The following is a 21820-nucleotide window of genomic DNA, read 5'->3' as shown; positions in this document are numbered from 1 at the left end:
GCGGTTCAGTGCCTGACTTTGGCCCAGGGCGTGATCCTGGAGTCCCGGGATCGAGTCCTACGTCGGGCTCCCTGCATGGAGCCTGCTTCTCCCTCTGCCTGTGTCTCTGCCTCTCTCTCTCATGAATAAATAAATAAAATCTTTTTTAAAAAATCTTAAAAAAAATGCCCCAACACAAAATAACAGGGCCGTCATCATGAGCTGATGGAGTGTTGTTTTAGAGCCTAGCTGGTGAGTGTTTGTGGCATTTACCGTATGCTCTTCCGGTACCAATACCTCCTGTATGTGAGGCACGTAGGCCTCAGATGCAGAAGGAGGAAGCTGGTCACGTGTCCCTACTCCTTCTAGACCCCTTCCTGCCCCCACTGGCATCCCTGCTCCATGCCATCTCATCCAGGACGCAGCCAGGAAAACTTTTCTACAATACTAAACAGCCTTCTGCAACTGAAGTCACAAACTCAGGAATAAATATGAAGTCCATATGCATTTCCATTACCTTCTTTTGCTGATTCCTTTGAATGACTTCCATGAGAATCCATAACTGGGCAGGCATCAGCATTCCAGCTTAACATGTCTCGTCCTCCCAGCTGTTTGTTCCTAAAAATGAACAATAGTAGGGAGACACAAAGGGCTCAGGTGTAAGGAGACTTCTCTCCTGTGGGATAACTCCTATCTGGGCATACGTTGTTCCTGACCGTCCCTTCTCAAACCTCTATTTAGCTTTGAACCTCTCCGCAACATTTGGCGATTTTCCGCTCCTCCTTGCTTCTCTTCAGCTACTCGTTCTCTCCTAACTTGTAACCAATCTAGTACCCCCTCAGTACCTGTTCCCAGACCCTCTTGTATCCTTGGCTGATGGAAGCAACTTCCAGGTCACATCCTTTATAAAGGGAACTGCTTGCCCTCCACTTTCTCTTTTTCCTTCTCACTGGCTGAAAATTCTGACAACTGGAGCAGCTCCCTGGGACCCAGAGACCAAAGCCAGATGTTAGGACAGGACTGCCTGCCAGACTTGGACTGCTCACCTCTTGCTTGTTCCGTGAAAGAAAATATAAGCCACTTGGGGCACCTGGGTGACTCTGCAGTTAGGCGTCTGCCTTTGGCTCAGGGCCTGATCCTGGAGACCCGGGATTGAGTCCCGCGTCGGGCTCCCTGCACGGAGCCTGCTTCTCCCTCTGCCTGTGCCTGTACCTCTCTCTCTATCTGGGTCTCTCATGAATAAATAAATAAAATCATATAATCTTTAAGATTGTATTTATTTATTCATGAGAGACCCAAAGAGAGAGGCCGAGACCCAGGCAGAGGGTGAAGCAGGCTCCATGCAGGGACCCCCATGCAGGTCTTGATCCTGGGACCCCAGGGTCACACCCTGAGCCAAAGGCAGACGCCTAACCGCTGAGCCACCCAGGGAGCCCCATAAATCCTATAATCAAATATATATAAGCCACTATATTTTGGGGTTTCTTTGGTAAAACAGTTAAGCTTGTTTCCTAACCTATAATTGTCCCTTTTAAGCACAGTCTCCCCTATATTAGAAATCTACCAGTGATTTAAGCTAAAAAATATTAGTCATTCTTGATTCCTCCTTTTCCTTGATTTGTACACCCAGGTGACCAGCAAGTCCCGTTGATTCTGTTGCCCACAGTTACCTGGACTATCCCATCTTGTCCTCTGCACTGCCATCGCCTCAGCTATAGCTCACCTCGCCAACTCGAGCAGCCCTGTAACAAATGTAAGAACTAGTCTCTCCATCCCCATTCTCAAGCTCATGACGTGTTCTCTCCTATTGAACTGGAAAAGTGCTCTCGGTATAAAAATGTGAGCCATGTCCTGTCACTGCCTTCATTAAAACCCGTCAGTGGCTTTTTTCTCTGACCTCATACACTCTTCTCCTACACTCCCATCAGAAGGGTCTTCTTTCTGTTCCTTGATTACTCAAAGTCCTTTCCCACCTCGGGATCTTTGCACATACTGTCGCCTTGAAACAAACCTGGATCTCTGAACTATTTTTGTTCTGGAGTCTCTCTGTTACTACTGCCCCAGGAAAACAGGTGAGGATGAGCATCCAACATGTGGATCATTTATATCTATAAAAGAAAATTCTAGGACAAAGAGAAGATAAACATTGTTTAGAGAAGAGAATAAAGTTTCCTGGAGCTGAAGAAAAATGTTAATCTTCAGATAAAAAGATCCTGTTGCTGTCAAAGGAGAATTAACAAAAATGGTCCAATAGCTGGATGGTATTTTGAATTTCAAAGATAAAGAATGCACAGATTTCCAGGAAGAAAAAGAGAAGATGGTCCACAAAACCAGGCTTCTATGTATGTGTCACACTATATAACAGGGTATACCGAGCCATATTTGTTGCTGACCAGTATTAAATGCACCCCTATAAGCCTTATAGCCTATTTGGCCACGGCTTAATTTTTTTTTTTAATCCTGGGTTTTACTTGGTGGCTTTTCTTTTTTTTTTTTTTAATTAATTAATTAATTAATTAATTAATTATTTTTAACTTGGTGGCTTTTTATTTGAGATTTCAGCACCTATGTTGACATGTGAAATTAGTCTATAACTCTTTGTGTTATCTTTCTCCGGTTTTAATATTGGGACTTATGCAGGTTAAGTCCTTATGAAAATGCACTGGGAATAATCTTTTCATCTTATATCACGAAGCAGTTTTCTAAAAGATTTTATTTTTAAGCCATCTGTACACACAATGTGGGGCTGGAACCCCCAACCCTGAGATCAAGGATCACAGGCTTCGCCGACTAAGCCAGCCAGACACTCTTGTGGAGTATTTTTTTTAATTTATTATTGAGGTATAATCAATATATTGCATCACTTTTAGGTGTACGACACAATGATTCGATATCTGTATATATCTTGAAATGATCACTACAATAAGTCTAGCTGACCTCTGTCCCCATACATAGCCACAAAAAAATTTATTTCTGTTGATGAGACCTTTTAAGATCTACTCTTAAAGCCATATAACAATTTTCAAATACATAATACAATATTATTAACTATTAATCACCATGCTGTACATCACATACCCATGACTTTTTTATTTTGGAGTGATGTCCAAAACAAGGCTCCCCACTAGCTAGTGGGTGGGTGTGTTGGGGAAACAGGTTACAGGTACAGATACTGATCCCCTTCAGCCTCAAAGGGCAGGGAGCTCCCGCTGCAGCAGTCCTGACTCTTCACCCTAGCATGATGGAGAGACGCTTCCATTTTCCTTGGGTTGTGTTGTGAAAAAGTTTGGGAAACGTCACATTGTAGCATGGGTTCTAGTCAAAAGAAAAAAACGTGTTGACCCCAACTAACCTGGGAGATAGCTGTACTCCGCACCCTCTATGGGGCTTGGGAACTCCTGGCACCTCCTGTTTAAATAAGATCTGGTCCTTTCGCATCTCTTTCAGGTGAGTTGGTCCTGCCAGGTGCCTCCACTAGGGGAGAAGCTGGTTAGCCCAGGTCAGCCACAGGTGTACGCATGCTTGGCAGCTGTGTCTCCCTCAGGACTGGAAGTCCACACACTTCTCTCCAACTCTCCTGCCTGAGACCTGACGCCAATGATGTCACCTGACCTTGTGAAATCTATAACAGACTTTTAGGGCTGGACGCTTTTGTGAGCATCGTTTCCCAAAAACCTACGCCCCACAAGCGTCGTACTCTCTTAAAACTGGTGTCATTTTTTTGCCATCTCGTTGGTTCCCCTGACTAGCAAATTAATACCTTTGGACATGGGCTTACTTTTTTTTTTTTTTCCCACAATCAAGATATTGAGGAATTCACCTATAAAACCACGTAAGCCTGACTTTTAATGATCTTATTCTAGCTGTGCTTCCTTTGATTTTTAAGGACTCTTCATTTCTCTTATTTGTTGGCTTGTTCAAGTGTCAGAGAGAGATTCCTGAGATAGTAATGACAGCCACCCCTCCCTGAGTGCTTCTTGGGTGCCCTTTATTTCACATAGAGTGACCCCATCTAATCGTCTCATTTTTTTTTTTTTTAGGTGAGAAAAACTGAGGCGTCCAGGTGTTCCAAATTTAGAGAACTCCTGGGCGCCCCAACAACATCAACACGCGCGGGTTGGAGCCCCCGTCCAGGGGGGCTGCGGTTTGGTGACCGGAGTGGCCAGCGACAGTCTGGGGGAGCCCTGCCACCTAAGGGCCAGGTGGGAGGAAATCTGGGACCGAAGCAGGAGGAGGAGGTGGAGGGGGTGGGGGTGCGGGGAGGGGGGTGTCCCCAGCTCTGCATTGGCGGCCTGCGCGCGGCTTCCTGACCCCTGAGGCCTCCAGGTGGGTCGGAGAGGGGGGCGGGGGGAGCCCGCGGGGGTCGGGGCGGCCACGTGACCCGGGCCCCGCCCCGCCCCGCCCCGCCCGCCGCCCCCTGCGCAGGGAGGCCGGCGGTTGCCCGGGCCGTTGGCGGGCGGGCCTTCTGGAAGGCTCGAGGCGTGCGCGGTGGCCGAGCCCCAGGGCGCGGACGGGCGGGCCTGCGGGGCCCCGACGGCGGGATCGGCCGGCACCCGGCCTTGCGAGGGAGCGGCGGCCCGGAGGCCCGGCAGGGGCGCGGGAAGATGCTCGAGGTGCTGGTGCTGAAGGTGAGCGAGCGCCCCGCCCCGCGCCGCCCCGGCCCCGCGCAGGGGCCGCCCCGGGCTCCGGGCTCCCGGCTCCCGGCTCCCGGCTCGCGGGTGGGCTGCCGCGTGCGCCCCGGGCCCCCGCCTGCGCATCCTCCACGCGCCCTTCCGCCCCGGGGCGCCCGCGTATGGCCAGGGACACGGGGTGCAAAGGCACTCGTGGCCCCCGGCCCCGAAACTCCTCCGGTGCTCCCCCGCTCCCCGGCCCGGGACTTGGGGGCCGCCCGACGGCTCCTCTCCCGCGCGCACCTCGGCCGCGGGGCAACCACCGCTCCACGCGCGCCCGGCCCGGCCGCCCCGGGAACCCCGCCCGCGCCGCCCCCGGCCTCTGGGGGCCCCTCCCCGCGCGTGCGCCCCGGCTCCGGTGATGCTCGGTACCCCCCCCCCGCTCCGGTGATGCTCGGGCCCCCGGGGCTCCGGTGATGCTCGGTACCCCCCCCCCCCCGCTCCGGTAATGCTCGGGCCCCCGGGGCTCCGGTGATGCTCGGTACCCCCCCCCCCCCCCCGCTCCGGTAATGCTCGGGCCCCCGGGGCTCCGGTGATGCTCGGTACCCCCTCCCCCGCTCCGGTGATGCTCGGGCCCCCGGGGGCTCCGGTGATGCTCGGTACCCCCCCCCCCCCCCCCCCGCTCCGGTGATGCTCGGGCCCCCGGGGCTCCGGTGATGCTCGGTCCCGGCGGGGGGGGGGGAGGGGGGGTGGGACCTGCCCGCAGCTGCAGTTTCAGCCGCAGTTTCGTGTCTCCGGTAAGATGGTGTAGACTTACCTGCATCTCAGGTGAGATGGGGAGACTGAGGCATACTGTGTTCACAAGGTGACTTGGAGGGAGGAGTTTAGATACCAGAGAAAAGGGCTGGCTTTCAGTCCCTTGGAAAAGGAAATCCAAACCTTTTTTTTTTTTTTTTTTTTTTTTTTTTAAATCATGCTTCTTTGGGCAGAGGAGAGGAACGTAGCAAATGATGGGATTTTGAAAAACCATCAACTTTCCCTCTCTTGTTTTAGGGCTTAGGTAGGTGATTTATATGAGGAGAGATCACGAACATTTGAAGCATCTGATTATCAAAGAGGATTCATTCCAAGACTTTTAGGGGTTTCAGATCCAATTAGCAGGCCCCTCTCCATCGCCAGTCCTAAATAGGCATCTCCAGTTTCTCCTTTGGAAAGACAGGGCTCTTCTAGGGTTGTGGATCCTACTACATGCAAAATCCCCTGGGACAGAATTTTTGGCAAGGGGGCGGGTATTGCTTTCTCCCTGCCTCAGACTGGGGAAGCAACCCCTGCTTGGATCCTTTTCTCTACCCTGTACCCTGTCAGCTCTGGTCTGTCCACACCTCCAGTTCTTACCTGTTCACCCTCAGCAGAGTTTCTGTGCAGTATGGGAGTAGTTCACATCATTAGAAATTATTTTAAAAAATTTAAAAGTTAACAGTTAATATTTGTTGTAAGAGATTTTAGAAATAAAAACATAAAAACATAACTAGCATTGCAAGGCTGTTAGGGTGAGTCTAGTGAAGAAAAAGGTGTTGATTAAAAATATGTATTAAAGCAGTGCAGGCAACGTGCCACGGTCAGGAGTGCAGTGAGACTCGGGGGGAATGGTGTACGTGGGCTTGTTCTCCCAGCAGGGCTGCAGGAGAAAAGGATTAGCCATGGCATCTTGGATAAGAAAGGTGATCGGACTGGAAAAGCCCCAGGGCCTTTGGTCTAACAGTCAAGCTGTGTTCCAGCCAACCACCTTTCTGGACAGCAACGCACAGACCCTTCAAGTGGACAGCTTGTGCCAGGAGGGGTGGCAGGAGCTAAGCAAACACGGGTGACACGGGTGAAATTCTGAAAGCTGCAGGCTGTGGTAAAACAGCTGTTCTCTGACTCACATGAACGATTTCACTGCTGTCCATGGAATCCACAAACAGCATCTCAGGAGTGGGTTTTCCTACCAAAGGAGGCCGCGTTGAGATTGAAAGTCCAAGGACCTCTCCTGTCAACATGACTATAAGTGGGCCAAGGCTTACTGTTTGGTTTGGAATTGTCACGGCATTTTAAAATTAACATCTTAATTTTTTTTTTAACATCTTAATTTTTACAATCTACCTTGGCAAGTGTGTTCGACTAAAATATGTGGAGTTATTATGGAAATACCATACACTAAGGGGAATTGAACAGAAATCAAAAATTAGATGATGTTATAAATCACACTTGGACACACATATTACCGAATATGGGGAATGAGACGCTCACCACATAATTACTCGGAAGTGAAAGTAAAAGGAAATAACAAATAATGTAGGAAACAACATAGAAAAGGTAGATCAGTCATTCCTGAGAAATAATAAAGAACACGTCTAATTCAATTAAACCCTATTAACGATGTGGAATATCTAGTTCTCTTGCCAGATAAATGATTCTGCTTTTGCTTGAATAAAATATAAGTATTTTGAGTTTGGATGTTAGGGGTAAAGGAGAAGAAAGTGGACCAAAATTTTACATAGATGATATTTTTCTAATGGAAATACAACAGACACGCAAGGGGGGAAAATGTGTAAGGCTGGTGTTTACAATGTGGGCAGTGTTGCTTTCTAGACTTGGCTGGAAGCAGCCAGTGTCAGAGCTGGGGTGGCACCGTACCCTAGTGAGCCCACCCCTCCCAGGAAAGCACGTGTTCCCCTAGCTGGTAAAACTGAACCCGGCCTACAGTTCTGAGGCTTTACAGGCAGAGTTTTTTTAAAGAAAAGAAAAAAGATAAATTCTGAAACTTCAAAGGATCGGTGATGCCTTAAAAATTTATTTAAGCATTTTTCTCCAACTTGATATTTTGAAGATTTTCAAATATAAAAACAAGTTACAAAAACCATATTGAGAAGAACCGTATGTTCTATATCCTAATTATTAACAATTTGTTGGTTTACGTATTTCTTTATAAATATATAGAGAATTATTTGCTTTTTTGCTGAACCACTTGAGAATTAGTTGAGAACCGTAGGTTCTTACACATGTATTTCCTGAGAAAAAAGACCTAACATCATCATTCTGTAATTATCCCACTTGAGAAATTTAACATTGATCCGATACCATGACACATAGTTTATGTTCAAATTTCTCCAGTTGTCCCAATAATGTATTCTAGAGTTTGTTTTCTCTGCTCCAGGATCCAGTAAAAAATTGCACGTTGTGTTTAGTTGTCATGGCCTCTTGGTCTCCTTTAATTTAGGTCAGTTCCCTGGCTTTTTTGTGTCACTGAAATTTATGAAGGACAAGGGAAGTCGCTTAGCAAAATATCACTCACTTCGGATTTGTCTGTTTCTTCATGTTTATGTTTAGGTCAGGCATTTTTAGTAAAAATACTGCATGGGTGATATCCCATCAGAGGACAAGCAGCCCTTTAAAAAATCATTCCTTGTGATTAAAAATAACTTAAAATGTAGCTTTTTATTAGGAATTATTCTGGACATACAAAGAAGTATAAAAGATACAATCACAAACACCTGGACATCTGCCACTTAGCCTTGTCCAATCTTTTGACATTTTGCCATGTTTGCTTCACATCTTTTTTTCTTTTTAAGATTGTATTTATTTTAGAGAGAGCAGGTGCACTGGTGAGTGGGGAGAGGGGCAGAGGTAGAGCATCTCAAGCAGACTCCCCCACTCTGAGAGCAGAGCCTGTGGTGGGACTCGATCTCACCACCCTGACATCATGACCTGAGCCGAAACCAAGAGTCTGATGCTTAACTGACTGAGTCCCCCCTCCAGGGACCCTTCTTTTTTTTAAACTCATAAACTAGTTTTTAAATTGAGGTTTGATTTACATATGGTAAAATTTATTCTTTTTCATGTAGAATTCTGTGACATTTTGAAAGATGCGTACAGTCCTGTAACCACCACCACAGTCCAAGCAGAGAGCAGTTCCATCACCCCTCCGTGACCTCGTGTTCCTTCATGGCCCTTTCTTTGCCCCACTCTACGTCCTGTGCAACCATTGGTCTTTACCCTATTAGTTTTGCCTTTTCCAGGATGTTGTAAAAAAGGAAACGTGCAGGTGGAATCATGGAGTAGGAGGTAGCCTTGGGAGACGCCTGGGTGGCTCAATGGTTGAGCATCTGCCTTTGGCTTGGGGTGTGATCCTGGAGTCCTGGGATCGAGTCCCACATCGGGCTCCCTGCAGGGAGCCTGCTTCCTCCTCTACCTATGTTTCTATCTCTCTTTCTGTTTCTCTCGTGAATAAATAAATTAAAAAAAAAAAAAAGAGAGAGGTAGCCTTGGAATCTGGCTACTCTGAGCATTTACGTTTAAGACCTGCCTGAACAGTTGCATGAATCATAATGTCCTCCTTTTTACCCCTGGGTACTTGTCCACTGTGTGAATGTGCAGCAATTTGTAAAGTCACCAGCCACAGGCCTTGTGAGTTGAGTTTATGTTTGAGATTATAAATAAAGCTCCTACAACTTGTTCATACAGGTTTTTGTGTGAACATAAGGTCAGCCTCAAGGATAAACAGTAGCTTCTGTGTTAGCTGTCTAATAAGTTCATGAGAAAATTGTGTACAGGAACTGTACCATTATGCGTTCCCATCCACGGTGTGGGAGAGCTCCAGCTGCAGGGCGCCTGGCTGGCTCAGTCCCTGCATTCTTGATCTTGAGGTTGTGAGTTTGAGCCCCATGCTGGGTGTAGAAATTACTTAAAATCTTACAAAAAAAATGGGGTAACTGGGTGACGGGTAACTGGGTGACGGGCACTGAGGAGGGCACTTGGTGGGGTGTAGAGTATAACTGGGTGTTATACTCTACTTTGGCAAATTGAACTTCAATAAAAAAAAAAAATGAAAAAAAATCTTAAAAAAAAAAAAAGCTCTAGTGGCTCTGCATTCTCACCAGCACATGAGATGGTCAGTTTTATAGATTTCAGCCATTCTGGTGATGTTTAGTTTACTGTATGGTGGTCTCTCGCTGTGGTTTGAATGGCATTTTCTTTCTTTTTTTAAAAAAAATATTTTATTTACTTATTAATGAGACACACAGAGAGAGAGAGAGGCAGAGACACAGGCAGAGGGAGAAGCAGGCCCACACAGGGAGCCTGATGTGGGACTCGATCCCAGGACTCCAGGATCACACCCTGGGCTGAAGGCGGCGCTAAACTGCTGAGCCATCCAGGCCACCCTGAATGTGCATTTTCTAATGGGAAATGATATGTTGATCATTTTTCTAGGTGTTTGTGTGGGACCCAGGAAATTTAACAAAAATCCCCTACCCCTGGGCAAGCAGAGCAGGACTGATTCCATTTTGTGCTACCCCGGCCACCTCCCCTATGACCCCCACATGACCTGCTTATTGCTTAAGGCGCTGCCCCACCCTAGGCGAGCCGCTGGGCACACCCTAATCGGAAATCGGCTCATAACAATGTAACCCTGCTTTGTGCCCCCCAAAACTGCGGGCCGATTCTGACCAAAGTAATAGGCCAGCTCAAGTGGATACTATAGGGTAAGGTGTAATTCAGTTGGCCACCTGCGTGTGGACCGACATGACTGTGCAGCTTTCTGCGTATCCATGGGCCACTGGCCCCGATAAAGCTGCTACGCCTCTTAGTCTCGGGGTCCAAGTCCCTGCTCCGCTGTGTCGGGTGCCCTTGGACCCAAGCCCGAGCTTGTAAATAAACCCTCGTGTATTTGCATCAGTGTTGGCTCCTCGGTGGTTTCTCGGATTCGCAATCTTGGGCACAACACTTGTTTGCCATTCTTCCATCTTTTCAGGTCAAGTGTCCATTTGCATCTGTCTGGTTCTCTAACTGGGTCATTTTCTTGTTGAGTATTTAGAGTTTATGTACTGTGGGTGAAGCTCTTTGTTGGATGTGATCGCAAATATTTTCTTCCAGTTTGTGACTTTTCTTTCTCTTGACAATGTGCTTTCCGTTGAGCAGAAGTTTTGAATTCGGAGTAAGTCCAATTTATCAATTTTTGCTTCTACAAATTATACTTTTGGTGTTATAGCTAAAGTCTTAACCCACAGTCTCAAAGATTTCCCCCATATATTCTTATAGAAATTTTATGGTTTTGTGTTTTACATTTAGATATAGGATCCATCTGAGTTATTTTTTTTTTAAGATTTTATTTATTTGAGAGACAGAGCATGAGCAGAGGGGAGCGGCACAAGGAGAAGGAGAAGCAGACTCCTGGCTGAGCAGGGAGCCTGACACGGGGCTCCATCCCAGTACCCAGGATCATGACCTGAACCAAAGGCAGACACTTAATTGACTGAGCCACCCTGGAGCCCCCATTTGAGTTAATTTTTGTAGCTGGTGCGAAGAATGGATCAAAGCTCATTTTTGTGCATATGGATAACTAATTGTTCCAGTACCATTTGTTAAAAAAACTACCCTTTCTCCACCGAATTGCTTTTGTGCCTTTATTGAGAATCAGTTGACGATGTATGTGTGGGTCTGTTTCTGTGCTGTTGGATTATGTGTCTGTGCTTTCTCCAGTATCACACTGTTCAGTCTTCCAACTGTGTTGTTCTTTTTCAGAATTATTTGAGCCATTCTAGTTCCTTGCCTTTCCAAAGAGAATTTCACAGTGAGTTCATTGATTTCTTAATTCCTGCTGGAATTGAGTTGCATTTGTAGATCATTGTGGGGAAAATTAACATCTCAACAATCCATGAACACAGTATATTGGCATAAAGGTCTTCCTTGATCTATTTGATCAGTTTGTGTACCTGTGAACACACACAAATCTTGCATATGTTTTGTTGGATTCAGTCCTGAGTAAGCCTGTTTTTTTAGTGCTGTTGAAAATGGTACTATTTTTTAAATTTAAATTTCCAATTTTCTTTTCTTTTCTTTTCTTTTCTTTTACTTATTTATGATAGTCACAGAGAGAGAGAGAGAGAGAGAGGCAGAGACACAGGCAGAGGGAGAAGCAGGCTCCATGCACCGGGAGCCCGACGTGGGATTCGATCCCGGGTCTCCAGGATCGCGCCCTGGGCCAGAGGCAGGCGCCAAACCGCTGCGCCACCCAGGGATCCCTAAATTTCCAATTTTCATTGCTAAATATAGATGTGCAGTTGAATATATGACTTTGTACCCGGGAACCTTGTTAGAGCTGCTTACTAGTTCTAATATATTTTTTATAGATTCCTTAGGGTTTTCCATTGAGATAACTGTGGATAGAGACACTTTTCTTTCTTCATTTCTAGTCTTGCTGACCTTTTCCTTATCTTGTGATACCCACTAGGGCCTCCAGTACGATGTTGAATAGGAGTAGTGAGCACGCCACTAGTAAAATTTTGTTTTGTATGTTTTACTTTTGTAGTTCTGGAATTTTCGAAAGTTTTTTTTTTTTTAAATTCTCCTCTTAAGTAATGAACTCACTCACTATAACTGTCTTATTCTTAAATTGTTCCAGTGTATTTCTAACAGTTGCTCTGAAGTCCTTGCCTGTTCATGTCAACTTCTGGGCAGCCTGGGGTTCCCTTGTACTGGCTGCTTTGGTCGTTGGCCACATATCCCATTTTCATTTCTTTATGTGTCTAGTAACTGCCACTCTGGATGTTGCAGGTATGGTCAAGAGTGTTGACTTATACTTAAGTCACTCGCTCTGACCACCCTCCAGGAGGCCCGGTTCATACTCTTCAAGCCCCCCTTGGCTTTTGCCCTTGGGGGTAGAGCACATTTTCTTTGCCCAGCAGCGTGGTCTTGAATTCTCAGGCTTGGCACGTCGGGTTTCTGCGGAGAGCCCTCGATGCTGGCTGAGCCTCCTTAACTTGGCAGGACTCCTGCTGCACACTCTTTCCCTGTGATGGTGCCAGAGACCAACAAAGGCAGACACCAGTGAAAGGCTTAGCTGCAGGCAGTAGGGGCGGGACCTGGGGCAGGACAGAGGTGGCTGAGCATTTTGGGGGGAGACCGAGGAAGAGGAAAGGAGGGGCTCTACTAGCCAAGGAAGGAGGCCTGTGCCCCTGCCTCCCTGGTGGTTACAGGTCCCAGCCAAGGCTGGCAGGTCCTTGAGACTTACTCCTGGGTACTGGGAGATGCACACCTGACTCAAAGGGACGGGGAGGATTGGCACCTGTAAGCCCTTGTGAGGAGGTGCTCACAGGAAGGGAGGCTGAGGGTCGGTCAGGAGCTGGCCAGGACGGGCAGCTCCCGGCAGCTGTGAGCCTCCCCACGCAGGCATCTTAGAGGGGCCAGGGTACAGAGGGGTGGGGACGGGACGTGCTGGGAGAGAGGTGGCACTTCTCATGGGCAGCACTAACACTCTGTAGTGTTTCTGTCCACCTCCTGGTGATTACTTTGCCCCAGGCTGCTGGGGCCTCCCCTGTGCCATGCAGGCTTGCCAGGGACTTGGCTCTCCCCATTGCGGCTCTTTCAGAACTTCTCCCCTAAACTTAAAGCTGCTTTTGTAGCCCCCAGACTCCCTTCTCTGGTTCCTCAAGTCACACACACTGTGGCTTTCTGGTGGAGTTACAGCCCTTCCTCCTCTACCGGGAGGAGTATCCTCCTGGCAAAGCGTCCAGTCCCTGCGGTTCTCTTTAGTGCCTTCATAGTTGTTTTGTATTTTTTCCTCTGTTTATCATAGTTACTTGCAGGTGGGTGAGTCCATGCAGAGGAAAAGGACTCTGTGACCTGGAATCAGCATGGCCCACTATTCCTTTTTTTCCAGCTATTTATTATTAAAAAAATACTCCAATATTTAGAAAAATAGAATACTAAAGTGAACACCTGTATTCCTGCCACCAGGTACCTAGGATCCCAAGTCTTGGGATGTCATTGCTTTTAGGCCCTTTCAATAGGCAGACTTAGGAAATAAATACACTTGAAAAGTCACGAATTCCTATTGATGCTTTCAAGTCAAATTTAACTTTTTATTTTACATCTGTATCTTCTAACAATGAAAATCTTGGTTTCTAATGACACTGATCTACGAGGTGCATTCAAAGAAGTCTTTCATCCTCGTCCCTTCTATTCCTGGCTTCCTGTTGGCAATGACTTGTGTTTGTTTTGGTTTATCTGCCGTCATTTTTTTTAATATGAGCAGAATATATGTGTATTCATATTTCCTTCTCTTTCTTACAAAAGACATAGCATATTGCAAAAATGGAACCTTGCTTTTGTATTTTGTTATGAATATTTAATTAATTTGCAAAAGAGCACAAACGGGCAGTGGCAGGCAGAGGGAGAGAAGCAGGTTCCCTGATGAGCAGGACTCGATCCCAGGACCCCAGGATCATGACCTGAGCTGAAGGCAGATGCTTAACCCCCTGAGCCACCTAGGCACCCTGTTACGGATATTTAAAAAATACAAAAGATGGAGGGCATTGAGGTCTGCTTTTTAAGTCACAGCACATAATTAAAATTTACTGACATGTTGTTGGTTATGTATTTTTTTTTTATTTTTTTACAAGTTTTAGAATTTTATCTTTGCATCTTTTACCTTTTATCCAGCTTAATTGAAATGTAATTGGCATAAAACTTACGAGTTTAAGGTGTACAGTGTGATGATTTGGTCTATATCAGAGGTATTTTATCTTTTACCTTTGGTCTATTTAGGACAGAGGTACTCATCTAGAATTTGTTAAATCACTTAAGTTAGTAACAGTTATCCATGCCTCTAAGGTTTATTATTTTATGGTTCTGCTTTTAAACCATGCATTGTTTTGTCTTTTAAAAATTTTACAGATTGAAGATCCAGGATGCTTCTGGGTTATTATAAAAGGATGTAGTCCCTTTTTAGATCATGAAGTCGATTATCAAAAACTGAATAGTGCCATGAATGACTTCTATAATAGCATGTGCCAAGATATAGAAATAAAACCATTAATGTTGGAAGAAGGGCAGGTATGTATCTGAATGTACTTTAAGCACTGTGTCTTTCACCACTACTTAAAATGCACACTCTTTTGGCAATAAAAGCTTGTATAGTATTTTAATTATCTATAATCATTGCCTTGTGCGAGGTTCAGGCTGGTTTTGGGAAGCAGAGGTTATACAAGATTCATGTGGGGCAGCAGGAGATGGAGTGTCCTCCAAGTTCAAGCATCCGGGCTGGGAACCAGAGGGTTATTCTAGAGCTATCACAGGTGTGGGGGCCTCAGCCAAGAGGGCTTGAGGGTTTTCAGGCTAGGGCCAGTACCTCCCTTGTGCTGCCTGAGACTTTGGCCAACTCATGCTTGTTTATTTTCCTTCTCGCATCATCACCCTTTCTTACTTTCTTGCAACCTTTGCTCCCGGGCCCATTGTCTGATTCTCTCTGCCCATAGTCACTTTTCAGAAGAGTTTGAGTTTTTCTACTGGAAAGAGGTTTATAATTTTTAAGTTATGAGAAAAATGAGAAATTACTTGAATCCGGTCCCCCTTTTAAGAAAATCATCATTAATAACATTTCTTATTCTTTTCCATACCATTAACTTGTTGGCCAAAGTCATGAGCAGCAAAAAGGAGGCTTCGCTGGTGCAGTATGGTTCATACTGGAAAGGTAGAAGCATTGCTTGAGTGTTTCCCTTACTGACATAGAGGTTCGTGCCCAGCTGTCTACACGGGTGTCCAGGGGTCTGTGTTGTTTTTCTCTCTTCCTCTTCATTTTTTAATAAATATTTTGTTTATTCATGAGAGAGAGAGAGAGGCAGAGACACAGGCAGAGGGAGAAGCAGGCTCCCTGTGGGGAGCTTGATGCAAGACTCGATCCCAGGACCCCAGGATCACGCCCTGAGGCAAAGGCAGATGCTCAACCGCTGAGCCACCCAGGCGTCCCTCTTCCTCTTCATTTTTAAAGTAATGCTTGAACTCATGGCTTTTAATATATCCATGCACTATAATCGTTGTTCTTGATACTTAAATGACCCCACGTTGGGTTGGTGGAAGCCCCATAAGCCCCCAGTTCAAGGCTGGCTGGCTGCGTGAACTATTTATTACCTGTTTGCACCATTCCTACAGTTTGCTTTGACTTAAGCATTAAACAGAGACACCCTCCCTCCTTTGGCACGATTTCTCTCGAGTGCTGGACTTTGCGATTCTGTGCGGCCCCCAGGAGCCCACCTGTTGCGAAACGGCAGCTGCACGTGTCCAGCTTCGGTCCTGGAGCGCAGCCGGCTCACCTCCTCCTGCCGGACGCAGCTCTTTCCCCGGGGGCCCCTCACGAGCCTGCGGGCAGCGTCTGGCTTGACTGCCGGGGTCGCAGTCGAGTCCTCTGTGGCCTGGCCGTCCACCGGGACATCAGGACCCAGGCGGCTGTCCCTCCTGCAGGGCAGTGTCCCTGGAGCGGGGCCGCGGGCGGGTGCTCATTTCTTGAGTCGCGGAGCGGCAGTTGCTGGAGACTGGGTGCAGGGCCTGGGACGCAGCAGGCAGCCACGTCGTCCCCGAGCTGGGGCTCAGCTGCGACAGCAAACAGCAGACCCACCGGCTGCAGTAACAGCCCTGCTGTGGGACTCGGGGGTCCGAGCCTGGGGCACGGGTTCGCAGGGGTCTGGCAACCTGCTTGGCGATTGTTTCTTTTTTTCTTTTCTTTTTAAGATTTTATTTATTTATTCATCAGAGACACACAGAGAGAGGCAGAGACACAGGCAGAGGGAGAAGCAGGCTCTATGCAGGGAGCCCGACGCGGGACTCGATCCCGGGTCTCCAGGATCAGGGCCTGAGCCGAAGGCAGAGGCTCAACGGCCCAGCCACCCAGGCGTCCCATTGTTTCTAAGCTGTGTTTTCTGCTTGAAGAGGGCAAAGCAACACGTTTTCCTTCTTTTACTTTCAAAAACTTGTCCTTAGTTAAGGAGTCAGACCGACCATAGTGGGGGAGCCACCGGTGGGCCTCGGGGGCCCCGTGCCCCATTCGCCGCCCAGCAGTGGGCAGCATGGGCAGCCCGGACTCCTGCCACGCCTTCCTCTTCCCGGAGGCACAGTGTGGGCTGAGATGGTTTGGGGGTGCCTCTTGGTGCTCCCTGCACCCCGAGGTCTTACCGCTGAGGGTTCTTCGTTGTAGGTCTGCGTGGTGTATTGTCAGGAGCTGAAGTGCTGGTGCAGGGCCGTTATCAAGTCGATCGTGTCTTCGGCAGACCATTACCTGGCGGAGTGTTTCCTCGTGGATTTTGCCAAGTACATCCCGGTGAAATCTAAAAAGTACGTACGGGCTGCTTTTGCCGTAGGCCCTTTACGGAGACGACAGTCAGTATTAAAGGAGAGTGTCCGTTTACACAGTGAGAGGATAGAGGTCGTGGAACTGGAATGTTTTTAGTTTTCCATGGGGAAGGCTTGCAGATTGCGGCTCTCCGTGCAGCTGGTGTGGGAGCAGGTGCTCACAGGGAGGACTCGGCCCTCCAGCTGGGCCCTCCCTCCACCTTCCTACCTGGAAGGGCCAGGTGCTCACCCCACCGGGGCTCCCCTCTCAGTGCATTCCTGGGATGCAGTGGGTCTTGCCGGAGGCTCAGCTGCGGGGAAGACGCCACTGGAGGCGGAAAGTCGTCTCATCCCCCCAGGAGGGGTGTGTGTGGGTGCAGCCTCGGGTAGCGGGGAGTGGAGCACCCTTGGGGCACTCCTGAGGGCATGACCCGCAGCTCCAGAAGGTGGGGGACGGTTCAGGAGGAGCCCTCCTCGGCTCCAGGACCACCCTTTAACAGTTGATCACAAAACACTGGCCACGAGTCAGCCTTTGTGTTTGTGGTCAATTTTTTCCTACTTTCCCATCCTAGCGTAAGAGGTTATCAATTTAATAGTTAACGTGAGGCCCCTCCTTCCAAAAGAGCGATACCAGACAGACCTGAGTTGCATTAAGAGTAAAGAATTTCATGGCAGAAAGGCTTCTCAGACGTCGGGAATTTGCAGATATTTAAGAAAAAAAAGGTAGAGGCCTATTCTAGCTTGTGATTCTGCGCTTTTATAACCGTAATTGTTAAAAAAGTAAAGGTTGTGTTTGTTTGGAAAGATTTTTAGTATTTGGAGTTTGAGGCAAGAGAAGCCTGTGATTAACTAGTGTGCAGGGAGGCCTCGAGGGGCAGGTAGGACGGCCACCGTTTTCTGAACGGGGAGACGAGGCCGTGAGGCTGCCCGTACGGGGCATCCAGGACTGCTTCTGTCAAAACGATGTGTCCAAGTGGTCCGCGGGCTGAAGAAAGGAAATAAAGGTGCCGAGCAACGTATCTATCAAATCTCAGCCCCTTTTTTGTGCAGAATTGGTGAATACTAATTATAAAAACATATGCTCAAAAAACACAGCCAACAGCCGCTCATTTACAAAAACTGTGATTCAGGTTGTGTATTAAGATCGAAAGTTTATATTCCCCAAATGAATGAGAACATACAATGTTTGTCCTTCTCCGATTGACTCATTTCACTCAGCATCATACCCTCCAGTTCCATCCACGTTGAAGCAAATGGTGGGTATTTGTCATTCCTAATGGCTGAGGAATATTCCATTGTACACATAGACCACATCTTCTCTATCCATCATCTGTCGATGGACACCGAGGCTCCTTCCAGTTTGGCTACTGTGGCCATTGCTGCTAGAAACATCGGGGTGCAGGTGTCCCGGCGTTTCACTGCATCTGTATCTTTGGGGTAAATCCCCAGCAGTGCAATTGCTGGGTCGTAGGGCAGGTCTATTTTTAACTCTTTGAGGAACCTCCACACAGTTTTCCAGGGTGGCTGCACCAGTTCCCATTCCCACCAACAGTGCAGGAGGGTTCCCTTTTCTCCGCATCCTCTCCAACATTCGTGGTTTCCTGCCTTGTGAATTTTCCCCATTCTCACTGGTGTGAGGTGGGATCTCATTGTGGTTTTGATTCGTATTTCCCTGATGGCCAGTGATGTGGAGCATCTTCTCATGTGTGTGTTGGCCACGTCTATGTCTTCCTCTGTGAGATTTCTCTTCATGTCTTTTGCCCATTTCAGGATTGGATTGTTTCTTTGCTGTTGAGTTTAATAAGTTCTTTACAGATCTTGGAAACTAGCCCTTTATCTGACACGTCATTTGCAAAGATCTTCTCCCATTCTGTGGGTTGTCTTTGAGTTTTGTTGACTGTATCCTTTGCTGTGCAAAAGCTTCTTGATAAAGTCCCAATAGTTCATTTTGCTTTTGTTTCTTTGCCTTCATGGATGTATCTTGCAAGAAGTTACTGTGGCCAAGTTCAAAAAGGGTGTTGCCTGTGTTCTCCTCTAGGATTTTGATGGAATCTTGTCTCACATTTAGATCTTTCATCCATTTTGAGTTTATCTTTGTGTCTGGTGCAAGAGAGTGGTCTAGTTTCATTCTTCTGCATGTGGATGTCCCTTGTTCCCAGCACCATTTGTTGAAGAGACTTTCTTCCAGTGGATAGTCTTTCCTGCTTTATCGCATATTAGTTGACCATAAAGTTCAGGATCCACTTCTGGATTCTCTATTCTGTTCCATGGATCTATGTGTCTGTTTTTATGCCAGGACCACACTGTCTTGATGACCACAGCTTTGTAGTACAACCTGAAATCTGGCATTGTGATGCCCCCAGATATGGTTTTCTTTTTTAAAATTCCCCTGGCTATTCGGGGTCTTTTCTGATTCCACACAAATCTTAAAATAATTTGTTCTAATTCTCTGAAGAAAGTCCATGGTATTTTGATAGGGATTGCATTAAACGTGTAAATTGCCCTGGGTAACATTGACATTATGTGTTCTCATTCATTTGGGAAATATAAATAACAGTGAAAGGGAATATAAGGGGAGGGAGAAGAAATGGGTGGGAATATCAAGAAAGGGAGACAGAACATAAAGACTCCTAACTCTGGGAAACGAACTAGGGGTGGTTGAAGGGGAGGAGGGGCCGGGGGTGGGGGTGAATGGGCAATGGGCACTGAGGGGGGCACTTGACAGGGATGAAGCACTGGGTGTTATTCTGTATGTTGACAAATTGAACACCAATAAAAAATAAATTTATTATTAAAAAGATCGAAGTTTAAAATCTGAAGTAGAAGTGACTTGACCAGGATTGCTCATTATTTCCTAGTGTTTCTTCGTCTGAGAGCCTTGTTAGACATGACTTTCCTAATACTCCCTGCCCCCACAGGCATGGAGCTTTAGCACCAAGGAGGCACTGGATACTGTGTATGTTCTGTCTATTAAGAAGAGTAAGATTTTATTCCCTCCCCGCTCCGAGGATCAGCTCCCCACACACGCAACGCACTGGGCAAACGTCTCCAGCACCTGCTGCTGCTGGCAGCTATACGAGGAACAGAAAGAATTGGTTTGGGCCTGTTTAGGTGGATCACATGCGTGTACTTGAAAGAGATGTGTTCTGCGTGAGTTTTCTTTAATATAATAGAACTGTTTCTGTTTTGCTGTTAAGCAGTCCGGTTGCAGTAGAAACTTTCATGCAGCTTCCTACCGAGCGAAAAAATTCAGGGGCTGTACCTGCACGAAGCCTGTTACGTTACACATTGACTTCTGTGAAGATAGCGCCGAGATTGTGTAAGTGCCCCTGGTAACACGTGCTGAATCAGAGGAAACATCTGAAATTGAGTGTGTGCTGGTTTATGTGGAACCTGCTCCCCTTGAGAAGCGCTAGGCCGTTCCAGAGGCCCCTTGTTCTTCAGCAGACCTCTGGGCATGTGTGTGTGTCTATGGCACCTGGCCACGTGGAGCTCCCCGGGCAGCCCCCCCCCCCCCCCCAAGGCTGCACTTGAGGGGGTTTTGGAGCAGGCTGCAACTTCTTTTAATTTACAAAGAGTAATAAATAACTGTAAGGTGAAACCCTGGGACTAGGATCATGGAGCATTAAAAAAAACCAAAACAATCCATTGCCTTTTTCCCCAGCCCTTACCCCATCCCGTCCCCGAACCCCCTCCCACCAGGCCTCTTGGGACCTGTTCAGGCTCTGAGCTTACAGACCTTGTTCAGTGCTTTATTTGTGTTAATTTGGTGTGGAGCCTTTCATGAAAATTAGAACCTACTGCCTTATTTGCACGTTTAACCCAAGAATGTGCGGAAGCTCTTTGCTAGTACGTGTGCTGCTTTCTCCTCTTGGACTTCCTGGGGTGAACATAACTGGCCACTGGCTGTGTTTAACCATTCCTCTCTTGAGAGCCAGCTGGACTATCTCCAGGCCACCCTGTGCTGCACATCCCCGCAAGAATATGGATAAATCCAAATAAAGCATATGGGGGTGCACATACCAGCCCACACCTCCCCCCCATCGTTGCCCTGTTTTCCTAGTCTGGGCCACACTGCCAGGGATTGTGCAGGACTAACCAGGGGCCCTGCACTGGGCAGCACGGTGGCAGGGGTAGGGCTGCGATCTCCACTGTCGTGACCTGAGTGCTACCTGAGGCCCTGGGGCAGCTCTACCTTTCCACTGCTACCCCCACCAGGGACCATGGCATTATGGGAAGAAAAACCAGGGCACAGCACAGTACCCGCTTAGCTTGTATGCCCTGGTGATGTTGCATCTTGTTCCCTGGACTTGGAAGCCACCTTTCCAGTGGATGCTCTCACGGGATGTGTGAAGACCCTCCATTCCCACTCCCCGCACCCGCAGCACCTGTAGTTCCCGTGAGATTGCAAGTGCATCCCCCCAGGGCTGGCCTCAGAAGCTGTACTAGTAGGTGCTGAACCCCTTTGTCCCTGCTGACGCCAGTGTCCCCGCCAGGCTCCCTGCGCCAGCCCAGGCCACCTCTGTCCTCAGAGACTCGAGGCCAGCGGGTCCCCTGCGAGCAGCACCCCTGCCTCCCACCTGTCCCCCAGCGCAGCCGTCTCCCTTCCTGCCAGGGCTGACTCTGGTGCCCGTCTGCCCCCGTCCAGCTCCCCCTCTGTGTGACCACCTTCGCCAGCCTTGGGCACACCCTCAGTGTTTGCAGCGCATCTAGGATGTCTGTCTCAATGCGTGAATTACGGTTTTTATAGATTTTGTCACATGGTCCTCCAGAAGGACTAGCAGCGTATCCTCATGTCACCAGGGTACAGAGAAGGTTGCTTTTCCCACGCAACGCTGACTATCATCAGGCTTTTTAAAGTTTTGCTTGTTTGTTGTATGAAAATGGTATCATTTTCCTTTGTATTTTTCTAACTTGTGAAGTTGAGTGTCTCTTCTGTGGTTATTCACGTGTGTAAGAGATAGACACAGACTGAAGGACTGGTTTACCTGTTAATGGCCTAGATTGATTTTTCTCTTGGCCCATTTTCTTATTAGGAATCTACTACAGGTTTTTTTTTTTTTAACTTACTAGGTAATTTTTGGTATGTG

General features: G+C 47.6%; 1 pseudogene; it reads left to right on the top strand.

Annotated features, from left to right (window-relative positions):
• The first annotated feature begins 4492 nt into the window (after positions 1 to 4492).
• On the top strand, positions 4493 to 20053 carry LOC119878574 (annotated as a pseudogene).
• The last annotated feature ends 1767 nt before the right edge of the window (positions 20054 to 21820 follow it).

The sequence above is a fragment of the Canis lupus genome, unplaced genomic scaffold (assembly GCF_011100685.1).
Source record: "Canis lupus familiaris isolate Mischka breed German Shepherd unplaced genomic scaffold, alternate assembly UU_Cfam_GSD_1.0 chrUn_S1743H1939, whole genome shotgun sequence".
Lineage (NCBI taxonomy): Eukaryota > Metazoa > Chordata > Mammalia > Carnivora > Canidae > Canis > Canis lupus.
Note: the sequence above shows the minus strand (reverse complement) of the source record. Positions and strands in the feature narration are given on the sequence as shown.